Here is a 12182-nt window from a genome sequence, read left to right as displayed (position 1 = left end):
CGTCTCTTTCCCCCTGCTGAGAAGTACTTTCCTGTTTGAAAAAGCCATCAAATGAAAGTGTGTCAAATTGAGAGCCCTTTTACCGTGAGACAGGAGGGCTGGATGGAAGCCAGGAATGGCAGAGGAGGTGGGGGTCTGCCCTCTCCCACCCCCCACAAGCACACTGCTGATTAGGGCTGAACAAAGAGTCAAGTGGCAGCATGCTGCTGGAACCATTTGTCTTGATGGCGTGCAATCAGCCAGCGCGTTTCTGTCTGGTGGGGAAACGGCAGCCCACCTGAGATCCATACTGGAGCACTGTCACGGTTAAGGAAGTGAGGCGCTTAACAGGACCCCCCCCTCCGTTTTCATACCCTCTTGCAAATAAGCCGACGCCGGGTCACGTTCGCCCCCTTTTCAGTGACTTTGCTTTGTCAAGCCAAAAACGTGAATTTGCTTTTCTGCTGCTTCACTATACTATGCACAAGAGCCCGCAGCTCAGAGAAACTGGAATCAGATCAGATCAAAGTGCCCTGCCATGGGAGTTTCAATTTCAGGGTACGGTAAGGTATGAAATTTAAAACACGTCTGCAAGTTTTTGTGGTCCCGACGTGCTCGGCCCAAACGTTTATTTTCCTCTCCCATGGGTTGCTCCACCAGTCTCGGCTTCACCCTGCTCTTCTCTTGAGTCATCGCTCCACGCTTAGCTTTAGAAGAAGGGTGGCTGTAGATGGCAAATGGCTCTTTCTCAGAAATGAACTCCTTGTGTCCTGCAATCCGACCCATTCAAACGAGAGGTCATGTTGTTTTATGCAGAGAAGTGAGCAAACACCTGTGATCTCCCAACAACTGATCCCTCCAGTTCCTCAGCAAAAAAAAAAACACAAGATCTGGAGTGCTCTCATTAAGAAAATCACAGCGAAAGTGGCGTTTACTGCAATGCAGACCCACGCTTACTTAATTTAAACCCGAGATTCCCACTGGGGTGATCATACGACCAGTTCAGAGCTGACCTGAAGACTCACCATTATTCTAAAACATACAAAGATTTTAATTTTTTAATTTTGTATTGCTGGAAACCCAAATGAGGTCCTGAAGGTCCACACCTTGTCAAACGGAAGTCTCTGGATTCATTCTGAGCAGACGTACGTGTGTGCAGGGTAAATGCAGAACCCCGGCTGTCCCCTGGGGACCCTGGAGAAACAGAGGGCAGTTTTCTTCCCTCTCTCTGGCTGCCTGTTCACACACCCCACCACCACCAGGGGGAGCCCCCCAGGTGCTCACAGTGCAGCTGCACTACAGGCCCCGACTGTGGGCTTCCAGCACGTCAGAGCCATCAGCGATGTTCATCAAGATGTCGGCCATGGAGAGGTTCATTAAAACAAAGAAGCAAACGGAAACGTGTGGAGCTGTACCTGCTCACAGAACGCCCCCTTTGTTTACGAAGTGAACTTTACAGGCGCTGTCCTGTTCCAGGGGACCTCTGCGCCGGATGTCTTCCTTTTGCCCAGAAATCCCCTAGCATGTTACGGCCCTGGGAAACAGGGCCGCAGCGGGATTCTCGGATGAGCCGGACACCTGCCGGGTGATTTGTCATTGCAATGGGGTCAGTTCTCAGCTGTCACCCTCTAATCACCCCCTCACACACCACCACCTCCTTATCCGAAAACACCCCCAGCATTCCTCTTCCTTCTCGGGTTACAGTCCTCCCAGCCCATCAATCACTCGCCGCCTCTGGCCCATAGGCACTCTGGGACACATGTACAGCTCCCTAGCAGGGGCAGGACACTGATGCCCCCCCCCCTCCAACAGAAACCAACTAAGCATTCCCTGTAACTGGTGGGGATTACAGACTGCAGAGGGGGCAGCCCAGTGGACGTCAGTCATTCACTTTTTGCTCCAGTCAAGTTTTCAAGTGCGACAGGGTCAAGTCACCAAGACCACGGAGATAAGATCACCTCAATTACTCTCATTGATTATTAGCCTGGCGCTTTTATCCAAAGCAACTGGCCGTTATGTGTACAGCACGGGCATTTACCAGAGCAACTGGGCCAAAGTGCACAACGCCAGCGTCCCAGCCTGACCTCTACCCAGCACTGCTGCTTCATACAACGAAGCAGCACAAAAAACAACCCTTCCCTACAAAGTTTACAAGCTTACAAACCTGAATGTCACTTCCCCCCAGCTTCTTAGGGAGACCACCATGCCTCCCAGCAAGGAAACACCAAGCACACGTGACAGACGTTGCAGAAGACCCGAGTCCTGAGAAACACAGCACACTGAGGTGTTGATCTCAGCAGAAACCCCGCATCATGAGGACTTGGTAAACCAGGAGACAAGGAAATGGGGACAGGTATGTGATAGAGAGGCAGACAGCCACAGAGTACATTGAAAGCAAACGCCATTTTCTGTTTAAATTCAACCTTGATTGACCAGCTCCGGAAACGGAACAGCTCTAGATTAAAAAGTGCAAGAATGCAAGTTGAATGCAATGCAGCTACAAAACATAGCCCTGCGGGTTACTACACCTTCAGACTGGCACTGAGACCAAATGGTATCATACATGATGTCTGAGCTTATTTCAGCGTAGCTTCCTTGATCAGATTACAGCTAATGAGGTCAATGTTTTCCCGTAATGATATCATATTCTTCAGTGTTGCTACTGCACTTTGGAAACTTCCCAGCATTTAAATTTGCTAAATGATATAATCAATGATTCCTTGTTTTCAAAAGCTGTAATTTTTCCTGCTGGCGATGCATATGTGGCATGGACAAGGATCAACATCTGCACTACAGAACAGAAACACTGCTGCTTCTGTCAGACATAAAGACACTCTGCTCCAGTAACAACCTGATTTCCTTGTCACACAGGGCGTTAGCCTGACATCTCCATTAAACACAGTAAATAGGCCCTTCTCCACAGCAGAACGGACACCTTCCAAGCCCTGCAGAGGGTGCAACAGTACTTCAGTATCTACTGTGCACCTATTACACAGCTGGACACACCTGGGCAAAAGCAAACCTGCCACCAGTTTAAAGACAGACAGCAGCTTTAGATCCTTGCCTATAACTTCAGAGGAATTAAAAAAAATTAAGCTTCCTAAAATATTTTCTCAGATTTTACCATCCCATGTGGATGTGCAGTCAGGAACAGAAAGTACACACGTTTCATTCTTCAAGATCTGGATCCAGATGAATTTATTTAGGGTGTGAAAAGTTCACGGCGCCCTACAGTGAAGAGCTCGTAAATCACGTGCAGCTGCAGAACAACCTGCCGTCGTTCCCACTTAACAAGTCAGAGCACCTCTTAAAGTGTCTCAACAAATGAGGGGAGCTTATTTTTATTTTGTTGTCCTTAATAGCAGAAAATGAGCCGCTCCACAACTCCTAATCCTTTTATGTAGACCCGCGGGCATCAGAAAGGATAACAGAGGCCCAATCTCTCTCTTTTTTTTTCCTGCAATCGGCATGAGGCAGCAATCCCACTCTTGCGTTTAAACAGACAAGACCGGTCAAAGCAGGAGGCTCCATCAACACAATACCTGATAATTACCTCCAGTTCAGGATTAGCACTGGCAGTCAGTGTCTCAGCATGAAGCCCCTCAGAGCTCACCAGGAAGGCACAGTGCTTCAATCTCCTCCTCTGTTTGCTGGCAACTCGCACATATAAACTGTAAGCAGTTTTAATTTTAATGGGCTCTTTCTTGGCTAGAATTTCCCACCAAGATCTGAATTTCTGGCTGTATATGATGTAAAGGTGGATCTCTAGCTATTTTTTTCCCCAAGAGATCATGAAAAGAAAGATGCCTGGCCCAGCTGACACAGAATGAATCTCGTGTGCTGTGTGCAACAGTTCTGACCTTTATCAGCTCCTGCATTCACTTTAGTGTTACAGGTCCATTGTGCAGAGGCAGCAGGTCCATTACGATTACAGTCACCCACTGTGACAAGTGAATGGTTTCATTTGCAATTAATTAGACCAGCGTATTTAAATAAGTGTGGTCATCGCACGTGGGCCAGTTTTTTTTTTTGTTGTTGTATCTGCTTGGCAGGGAGTTAACAATCAAGCTCAGGCACAGGCAGTGTGGTGAGTCATTCCTGAGAAACCTAAAATCACAACAAAAACCATCCTTTTTTCCACTTCTTTTTTGCTGAACTGCCTGTGGCCTTCCACAGAAATACACAAGGGTTGTGAAATGTTCTCCTACAGCGCTGCAGAAAACAATATTTGGCACTTCTGTTTTTTTTCTGAATGAGGACATCCCTGGAAATGGATCAGCCAATAAAGGCTCGAGGAGAAACACGTCACTTACAGCCCTGCTGGTTTATTAATTGACGTTTCTCATCCCTGGACCTCACAGGCTGAAGACTGGCCAGCTGGGAAAGAGCTGAACTTTCTCTGGGAACAAGAGTTTGTATCTTTCCAAACGTTGATGTAGTTTATCTTCACAGACAAAGATCACATCAGGACCAGGGTGCTTATCAGTGACATTTGGAAAATGCTGGAGTATTGTCGCTAGGCAAAACAAAAAGAAATTTCAGTAAAAAAAATAACTGGACATTGTTCAGACATGCTCATTCCGGTTTCCAATTAATGAGGCAAACTTTTTAAGACAAAGTTGAAAACAAAGCCCACATGAAACAGAAAGACACACAGAGGAAGCAAGGCATGAATACCTAAAACACTGTTGGAGGGCTTCCAAGCCATGACTGAGATCTCCCTCTCAAGGAGCAATATTCATTCTTTTCAAATAAAATAGCTGAACTGATTGTACTTATCTATGGCAATGAAATTCCCTGAGCTATGTGTGATTTGCAAGGCAAATGTCTTCTCAGAACTATAGCAATTTACGTTCCTTCTTTCACGCAAATCTTAATCCATCACTGGAGTGCAGAAAGAGCTCACGCAGAATAAACAGAAGTACTTTTAACTAACTAAAGTTAAAAGTAAATGCCAGTTTGGCCAGAAAACCTGAGATCTTAAATTCAACTCACTGAAGTAACTGCAAAGATGTCGGCCGACTCCTTGGCCTCGTGGTTAAGAGGGATCTTTTTGTGTCCCTATCGAATCCATGTTTAACCCATCACACCAGTCGGGATACCGAAGGAGGGAACTCTTCAGTGCAGCTCAGCTATGCGACTGGAGGGTAAAAACTGGCGTCCAAACCACTGCCAGTTTTCGGAGAAGCAAACGACTCCACGATTCACAGCAAGATGGCAATGCATGCTGCTTGTCATCCGGAGGACCCAGGTGGAAGAATGGTGCTGGGGAACTCCGAAAAAGAAATCAATTCCAGTTACAAGGGAATGTCTTAGGGATTACTTTTTTTTTTTTAAGTAAGGAGCAGTGACAGGAAAATAATTTGAAAGAGTCATCAACTGGAGCGATTGAGGGAGTGTGTGTATAGTTGCTATGCAAAGTAACCTAGTAGCTCATAAAAGTACTTTACCCCCAACTTCTTACCGATTTGCAAACGCAATCCCTGTTACAGTAATTGATTATTTTTTCAAGGCATCTTTCTGCAACACTGAAATTCATGCCATAACAGGTCCTGTTCGAGCGTGTGCAAATCAAATAAGCAAACTGTAAGGAATGCAGTCGTTACCTTAAAGGTTTAAATCAATTTTGCGTCCCTGATTGCAGACCCGTACAGTTTGCGTATTCCTCTTCCAGCAGGTCGAAATGATTATTCTTACACTCCAATTACTACCTCATCTCAGTGCTTAGGAACATGAAAAAGGTCCAATCAGAATATATTTCTTTTTCCTATGCCCCTCAGGGGCCTGAGAAACTTGAAACGCTCAATGCCAGCCCCCATGTCTTCATTCCCTGCACCCTGCTCCCCTGGGTCAGACACACTGGCCTCCGGCTGTGGCTACAGTCACACAGCTGACCCCTGGCAGTCCTCTTTCCAGTAGCCCATGAAATGTATTCGTTCTGGGCCAGTATCAGAGTGCCGGGGATTTATAGAAAACGTATTTCAGGCTTCTTGAAATGCTCTTCCAGGTCTCCCAGGAGCTGCTGCTAACCCAGCAAGCATCTCACATGCTCCATTAGAGAGCTGAGCAGGCTCACTGGTATCATATGGAAAAAGACATAGTTGCGCCTCAACCAAGAGATTTATAGCTACCTCTCTGAAAAAAAAGAAGAAAAAGCAGAGCAGAAAAAATATAAGCAAATTATAGACTCCACTCTAATAAAACAAGAACACCTACATACATTTTGAACATATCCTAAATGACTTCATGCATGCACTCCATTAACAGGGCTGCCAATGCACACATTATAGTGGGAGAGAGTGGGTCAGTCCCCACTGTGCCTCCCTGTTTTTGCAGGGGTGTCAGTCAACACTGCTGTCAGTAGGTCTCTTTAAACAAACCAACAGACATTCCTCTCCTAAAAAACGCAGCCAAAAGACATTTTTCTCCGAAAAATTCAAAGATGGTCATCTGTATAAAATCATCAAATCTCAACCAAAAAAAGACCAATGCTGCAATTCAGGTCTCGACTGTGCTGTGGGACAGGAAATGCTTCGCTTCGATGAGAAACGTGTGCCTGGAGTGGAGTGGGGAGACCTGTTGGATCAAGACCAAGCTAGCGCGCACTTCCAAGGGCAGGTCTGAAAGCTGGGGACAGTATGAAAAGGCAGAGATGCCGTGGAAAACAATTACAAATTGCCTGCCTCTACCCACTTGCACGAGAATATGAAAATTTAATAATGCATTTAAAAGACCCACAACCCACAGGTGGGGGGCCTGTTCACAGACGCATGCCCTGCACTGGGTCCTGCCTGGAACCTCAGTCTGCCTCTGTTGCGCTGCCCTTCCATTAATCACACCTGCACTTGCTTAGCCCCCACGTCTGCCATGAAAAGCCCTGCTGTCCATCCACACCTTGCCAGTATCCTTGGCCTTGGGCTTGGGCAAAAGCCAGGCAGACAGTCTTTCATTATGCCCTACAGCTGCCTCAGCTGTTCTCAGTCGCAAAGCATGTCAGACTTGCTCACGCTGGGTTCATTAGGCGTGGGCGAGATGCTGTGCCGTGTATTTGTACAAACACACCAGCTACTGCATTTAAGACCCATGCAGGGGCCACGAACTCGCCGCCCAGTCAGGAAGAACTGCCCCCATTCCATTTCAAACATCAGCAAAAACATCTGCTCTCTCAAACAAAAAAAAACAGAGGGGTATTAGAGAGCGGGGCATGCTGTTTACAATTGGATTCCTGCCCCACCACTCTTCTGACCGTTGTGGGAAGAATGGACTGCAGAACTACATTTAGGAAAGCATGCTCATTTCAATATGGCCGTGCTCCGTGTGAGGAACCCTCCTGACAACTGCATGCCACCACAGCACTGAGTCTCTTCTGAGTGAGGGACCATTCCGCAGCAGTCTGCCAAACATAGCTCTCACACAAGCGCCTCTTGGGAAACAGAGGTCACCATGACTACACAAACAGCGAGCCGTTAAACACAATTATAAGCTACACACACACAGGCACAACAGTGCAGCGCAAGAGCTGAATAATGCACCACTAGGGAAAAAGAAGCCACATTTACAATGCATCCGCAGAACAAAAAAAAATGTGCACGCACACCTGCTGCACGCTTGTCAGCGAGTCCAAGAAGGCGATTCACTTCCACACAGAGAGAGGAGAAAAGGGGGCCATCAATACATTAATCACAGTCCCATTACTTCCTGACATCCCGCCAAGAGGCGCCCATTACCTCACCCAGAGCATGCTCCTTGCTAAAGCCCAGTCCTGACGCATCTCAGAAGAATGATGCCTCAAGACAAATTGCCTGCTGGCCTTTTTAAGCTGTAAACGTCCATCTTATCAGAGCCAAAAGCACAATTGTGTAACCTTTACTCCAGTGGCTCCGTCCACTTAATACAAGCTTATTCTGCATTACCTTGACATCGTTTCCCCACAATTGACAGGTACTTCACATCAGATACCTTGCATACCATGTACATTCCCATCTGTCTGTTTTGTTTGAATCTTTTTGTTTTCTTATTTCAAATGCAGAGATTTGTGTTGTCAAAAACTGATTTTTATGGGCAGGCAGACAGGGTTTCCACCGCAGAACTGGGAAAGGACCCTCTAGTTCAGCAAGCCCCACATCAGTGTTGGCACAGATGTTCACAAGGATGCTAAGGATCTTTAAAATATACACCTTTACATCCTGCACACCAGGCCTACAAGCCTACAAATATGAAGACAATCCTCCTAGCAATGCACGGACCTGGTTATACATTTATTCATTTAACCAAAATTAAATGAGGATTAATCATAAAATGAAAGATCAAAAATGAAAACCTTTCACTCACTACTTGAAAAACCCGAAGCTCAGAAAAATAACAAGATCTGTAAGACATGGCTAAAACTGCAGCAGGTAAGTCACACAGCCTGTCTCAGCCTAAACACGAATTACAACATGTGAATAGTGACAAGCTGAACCCAAAGAACTGCTCTTCAAAACTCCTTAAAGAAAAGGAAGCACTAAGGATTTCTTCCTTAGTGCTTCCTATTCTTTTCAGCATTCCTCACTGGAAGATCCTTTGCTACAAAAACACCTTTTTAAGGTAAACAAAGAAAGAAGGGAAAAAAAATCACATAATTGCATTTCCTCTTCTGCCTCCTCCTGCTCCCCCGAGTCCAGCACTAGACTAAACACCACGCTCAGCTGCCCTGCGTCTGATTGGTGATGAAAGACGAATGCTTGACAACTGCTTCGAACAAAAACCTCACTTTTTCCACCAATTAGAAAAAAAATGGTCCAAAATATTATCCAGATTGGCATGTAGCGTTGAGCAATTCCTGTCAGTTAGATGAAATAATTTCGGAGCGCCATGCCAACAAAAACAACTGCTCTTTCTTGCTTTCATTGTCAGCACTTGAGGTTTATGTAAAATTTCATCTGCTGCCAATTTTTTTTTCCCCCCCCTCGCTCTTCGTCCTCCCCTCTCCGAGAAAATGGCCGCTTGGAAGGATGTCTTGGCGACACTTCCAGCTCCGGTGGCCACAGGTCTGCTTAAATGTCCACAGGGCCTGGGACAGCGCAGGCTCGGGGGTCCGGCCGAGTCGAGAGGAGAGGGCTGGAAGGCGACCCGGAGGGTTTCACAGCTCAGACCGCTGATGGGGTACTTTGTGCTGTTCTTGTTTTTCTGTTCTCAGTGCGAACCCCTATTGCTTCTCAGTGTAGAGTCAGACAGCTGTCTCTAATAAAAGGCACTTGGCAATATTTATTCAGGTACAGAGACGGAGCCGGGACCCCTCCCCCGGTCAGGGCCTGCGGTTTGAGGGCAGGGTAGGTGGGGGGGGGGGGGTCGGAGTGCAGGGATTACACTTTAATCAGAAACAAGTCTCTCCGCTGACAGCGCCGGCCTGCCTGCAGTTTGCAGGCTCTCTCCCAGGCCCCGAGGACCAGTTAAAGAGCAGCCTGCCGAGGTGCCCCGCGGGCTCTCCTCCAGGAATCACTGCCCCCCTTTCATGTCCGTGTGAGAAGGTACACTGACTAAGACAAACGGCCCTCTTCTTGGAAAAAAAAGAAGAAGAAATAAATAACTTGTCGGGTCTGCGGTTCAACAGCAACGCGCTTTTTCATCTTGTGGGTCATCGTTGTTGTTGTTCAACCTCCCCCCCCTACACACACACACACACATCAGACACACTGCTTGTCACACAGGGGTTACATTCTCCGCAAGACCGCTGGGGAAGCAGGGGTGGGGTCTTCCGAAAATGAAGTTTTAGCCGAGTTGAGCACGTCTCAATTTGGAGCAGACAGGCCGGCCGTCCACAAGAGCCGACGCGCGAACAAACTGGCTCTTTCTGAACGGCGAAGTGCCCGCGCTTCACAAAACTCAAGGCTGGCTAAGAAGAAGGAAATAAAAGTCATTTAGCACGGGGTGCAATCCGAGAGGGGGTTTTGAAGTGATGAGCCCCTGCTGCTCGTTACAGAGCTCTGCCGCGGCGGCTCATGAGACACGAGCAGGGCAGTGAAGATTCAGGGGCTGGTCCACGCCCACCAGCTGAGCCCCTCCAGCGCACAGCACAACTGTCAGCAGTCACCCGAGCACCAGTCCTCTGAAGACCTCAGCCCAGACAAAGGCTCTTACGAAGCAGTGGCCCCGATTCCTTTCAAGACACAGAGACGTCTTGTTGACGGTCAAGTTGCACACACTTTACTTTGGGCCAGTCACACTGAGGCATCAGCTTCTTTTTGCAAATCCCACTGTCCTTACTAGCATTTCACAGACACCCTGTAAAGACCATTTCCTTTATTTATTTTACTTACCTGGACCACACTTCAGCCGTGCCGCACATGCTTCTCAAGCTAATGCACGGTTCTAAAGGCTCGTCACGAAAACGAAGTGGGCTGTGGAGGAGGGTGGGGGTGGTCCCTGTCAAACTGTCCCAGTTCTGCTTTCATTATCATTCCGGATGAACAAAACTCAGAAATTCTCTCGGCACCGATATAAACGATTGGAATCTCCTCCCTTTTTTTACTCTCTCAATTCATCCTGGCTGAGGAAAGAATGCTGCTGGAGCGATGCTTTCGGCATTACTCCAACTGAAAATGGTCTTGATTTTTTTTTTTGGTCCATAAAACTGTTTACTGCTCTATTTCTGCCCTATAGGACAAACCAGTTCGGTTGGTTCAGTAAAACTGAACTCTCCCCCACTGAGGCCCTAAGCACGAAATTCTGTTGGCTCCCTAAACCAGAACAGAGTGCCTCAGGCAAGTCCAGAGGAGCTAAAAATTGACCTGGTAAAAACAAATGGTATGTTGAGTTTCCATGGCAATACAGTGCAGCTCTGGAGGCGAGCCGGGCTGTGGCTGCGTGACGCAATTACATTTAACAACTGCCTCATAAACCCGAGATATTGCTATGTGATGATTCCAGCTCCACGATAACCATTTCAGTTTTTGACACAGTGGGAGCGCAGTGATCAAAGAGGAAGCAGCTTCCAAAAACCCATCCAAACCGCTGAAGGAACGGCTCGGAAGACAAGGGGTGGGGAGGAAGACGAATTGTTAACACCGCCCCCAGCAGACGGGCCGGGCCTGGATCCCCAGACTGGACCGGACCGGACCGGACCGCGGGGCTGGGAGCGCCTGTCCTCTCTCGCCGCTCTCGCTCAGACACGCACACTGCGCTTGCCATCTCCGGTCACCCCACCACAGGCAGGCCCGGCGCTCCGAGCTGACCGGTGCTCCGTGGGCCGGCTGGCATCAGCGGGGGTGGAGGAGGGGAGGGGGGGGGTGCATCGCGCCTCTTAAACCCGGCCCGAGCGACGGCAGCGGGGAAGTTAAAAGGAAGCAACTTCTGTTTCATCCGCTTCACAGTAACAACACTCCAGATCAGGGGGGTCAAACTCTATGGCTGGAGGGCCCAGTGTCATCTGGGCTTAGCTCCAGCCTGAGCAGTCAATTAAACAATTAACGTAACTATTTTCTTAGGCATACATGGGTTTCTTTCTTAAGGTCACTGCTTTCGATTCCTCGAAACATTTACTTCATTAAAGGTGCTGGTATCTATAAGTCTCCAGAGCCTGGTTACAAGTGTTAAAGCCATGCAGACAATGATATCATTACTAAACTAAGTATAACTAAAGACTGAGGTAGAACAAAAACTAGAAAATGCCAGGCCCTACAGCATCTCCAGAAGTTTGAAACCCGTGCTCTAGCTGAATGTGGTTCTGACTTATCCTTTGTCTTCAATGTACTGACCAGAAAAAATGGTGAAAATTGAAAAAAAAAAATGTTCCGATCATTTTGGAAGCTAATCCAGATTTCGGATTATTGTGTGCTATATGGCACAGAAGACAGAAATTTGAAATAAATAAAAGTGTTATTCTGGACTTATGAGGGGGGGAGTTGCTTTCCCCGTGCCAATGTAAAAGACTGTTCTATTATTAACCCACAACCCTCTTTTCATCTTTCAAATGCATCACTCTGACATGCACCAGATGTACTTGAATGGTTAATCATCTTGTTTTAATGAGCTCCAGCGCCAAGGTTCTCCCTTCAAGACCAAATCAGCTACTCGGGGGGACAGAAGGACAAGCCGCCGTGAGTTCAACCAGCCCCAAAGAAAGAGGGCAGTGACCCGCTCCTGTCGGAGGCAGGGCCGCGGGAGCAGAGGGGCAATGCTGAGCCCGGGAGGAGACGGGAGCACGGCTGGTCACTTCAGCGCCT

General features: G+C 47.6%; 1 protein-coding gene across 1 annotated transcript in view; it reads right to left on the bottom strand.

Annotated features, from left to right (window-relative positions):
- Positions 1-12182, bottom strand: part of mnat1 (MNAT1 component of CDK activating kinase) — a 47140-nt gene that overhangs the window by 7317 nt on the left and 27641 nt on the right. The gene's annotated exons all lie outside the window — the stretch shown is intronic.

Source organism: Lepisosteus platostomus, chromosome 10, assembly GCF_059453375.1.
Source record: "Lepisosteus platostomus isolate fLepPlt1 chromosome 10, fLepPlt1.hap1, whole genome shotgun sequence".
NCBI classification, from domain to species: domain Eukaryota; kingdom Metazoa; phylum Chordata; class Actinopteri; order Semionotiformes; family Lepisosteidae; genus Lepisosteus; species Lepisosteus platostomus.
The sequence above is the reverse complement of the archived record's forward strand: the minus strand, read 5'-3'. Positions and strand labels throughout refer to the sequence as shown.